The sequence below is a fragment of the Myotis davidii genome, unplaced genomic scaffold (genome assembly GCF_000327345.1).
Source record: "Myotis davidii unplaced genomic scaffold, ASM32734v1 scaffold540, whole genome shotgun sequence".
Taxonomy (NCBI): Eukaryota; Metazoa; Chordata; class Mammalia; order Chiroptera; family Vespertilionidae; genus Myotis; species Myotis davidii.
In genome coordinates, this window is record NW_006292916.1 from 303,929 (window position 1) to 306,609 (window position 2,681).

Sequence of the window (2,681 nt, forward strand, 5' to 3'; positions counted from 1 at the left end):
CCTGAAGGACTGTTATCTTCTGCTGTGCAAGTTCCTAGACTGGCAGGTGAAGAGGGTTTTAGAGATCAGAGATTTCACAAGAGGCAAACTTAGGAATATGATGAAAAAGAATTATTATTAAAGTTAAACGAGGCAGTCGACCCATAATTTGAGTTTTGAAGGGAGCAAGTTGAGAAGGCTCAGAGATATGGGGCAGGGTTAGGATGACAATGGCAATTTGCTGAGTTTCCAGATTGCAGTGAGGTGGCATAGACATTTATGGGAACGCACACACAGCGGTTCCTTCTGACTGCTGCACAGGTGTTCCCTGGGGCAGCCAGGATCAGGTCCAGTGCAGACTATTTGCTGGACTTCCTGTCGTTCTGTGGTGATGATGTTGGTGTTGTGGTAAGATTGCCTACCCTTCTGGTCATTGTCAGAAGCAGAGCGTGGAAAATGGGGGATTCTGGCAAACCTTCTGAGTGGCCCAGCCAGCAGCAGCTCCGGACACAGATTGTCCACACATGGTCTGCTGAGCGGCCCAGCCTTAGAGTCTTCCAGCCTCTTAGCTTCTTGTTCAAAAGCTTTTTGAGAACCTGGCAAGGATGGAAGTCAGACCTCTTTCTGTGTCTGGGATTCTGCACCTCGCCTTGCAGATGTAATGTGCTTTTGTGCACCTTTTGGATCGTCTAGGACCTGGTGAGCTGAAGTCAGATGTGATAGTATAGTTATGGTGATAAAGGAAGGCAGTCTGGTTAAAGATTTGATAAGGGTTAATGAGATTTGCTAAATAACAGGATCTGTTTCAACTGCAGGCATGCTTTTCCCTTTTTTGTCTGTGCCCCTCTCCAGGGGCGACATTTGTAGAACCAAAAGGTCATATGTACCCAAAGGTTGCACCCCTCCAAGCCCACGTATAACCCACCATCTCTGAGTAACCCCAAAGGGCAGGCCATACCTGCGTATACCCCTAGGGCCCAGGGAGACTGCAGTGGAGAGGGAGGTGATGGAGTTTAGATGGGTGGGCTGGGACATCCACAAACATGCACCAAAGCACAGTAAAAACTGAACACTGAGCTCAGGTGCGCTTCCCTGGTTGGCAACACTTCATGCATATTGTCAAACATCTGTCCAAGTACCATGTCCTGACTCCATGGAGGACAACAGAAATTGTGTGTGTGGTATTCCTCTGACTTCACCCTATGTGCTCTTGGCTGATTGGAATTTGTATCCTTTCTTCTTAAAGGAAGGAAGGAAGGAAGGAAGGAAGGATGGAAGGAAGGGAGGGAGGGAGGGAGGGAGGAAGGGAGGGAGGGAGGAAGGAAGGAAGCTGTGAGTATAATATCTTTCAGTAAGTTCTGTTAGTCCTCCTAGTGAATTATCAGATCCAAGGGTGATGTTAGGGCTCCCTGACCTTGCAGTTGTTATCAGAAATAAGAATGATCTTGGAGGCTGTTCCCTCTAACTTGGCAGTTGGCCCAAATACTTCACAGTTGCTGCCAGAAGTGGGATTCACTAGCCTGACTGAAACATATGGTTCAAGAAAAGGAAGGATGAAAGGGTGGAGGCTGATGAGCCTTTGATTTTGGGGTAGCCACAAGGTCACCTGTGGTATGGAACTACAGCTGTGCTGTAATTAGTTATTGGAGGTAAAAGTTACCAAAGGAAGTTAGATGAAAACTCCAACTCCTGAGAAGTTGGCTCACTGGATGCTTAAGAAAACCAAGTAACAAGAAATAAGCTAGTATCAAGCCTGTTGTTGTTATCCGTAATAACTCAAATGAAAGGTTGAGTGTCGGACTGGATCTTGAGGCTGAACCAGCTTGGATTCAGACTGTTCTGAGGTACCTCAGGGCTGCCACCAAAGGGAATAGTTGGCTGCAGCCAGTGGAAACTAAGATTTACAAGACAATGAGGGGAAAGACAATGGGGAGAGTGCAGAGACCCATTCACTAGGATAGAAATCTTTAAACAGTTACTATCTCTATATATAAAAGCCTAAGCAACCATCACGACAGAACGACTGGAACGACCAGGCACTATGATGCGCACTGACCACCAGGGGGAAGACGCTCAATGCAGGAGCTACCCCTGGTGGTCAGTGTGCTCCCACAGCCAACCTCCCATGGCCGGCCAACCTTCCACGGCGCCTCCCCCTGCCCGGCCGTCCCCCTCCCACCCCATTGGCCCCGATTGCGGGGAGCTTGCTGGCCAACCCTCCAGGGTACCTCCCCCTGGCCAGCCGGCTCCCGATAGGCCTTGATCGTTAGCCAGGCTGATGGACCCCACCCGGGCCTCTAGTTGGATAAATAAAGTGGGTGTTGATGGGATAAAGATAAAGGTTGTGCCTCTATCTCATCTGGCAAAATTGGGGTTAACAAGTGAATGGAGCTGTATTTCCTAGTAGTCAAAACAGCCCACTAGTTCTGCACCTGTTAGCCCCATACTGTGTAAATGGAAGTGGACTGAGGGGAGGCACTTCTAGACCAGCAGTGGCCAAACTCAAATCCTTTCTAAAAAGTGCAAAAGTTTGATAAAGATAAAATGATAAATGTGGAGAAAGAGGAATGGTAGTGAAGGATAAAGGAACGAATACATGATTTATACAATAAGGCTAGTAAAATATTTATATTGGTCCCTCCAGAAAGACTTAGCTCAATTATACCAGATGCCTGAAGGGCAGAGCCACATGATGCTGCAAA

At 47.8% G+C, this 2,681-nt stretch overlaps 1 protein-coding gene across 1 annotated transcript in view; it reads right to left on the reverse strand.

Moving 5' to 3' along the window:
* The window catches only part of LOC102767782 (tubulin beta-2B chain-like), a 63,300-nt gene that overhangs the window by 15,438 nt on the left and 45,181 nt on the right, over nucleotides 1–2,681 (reverse strand).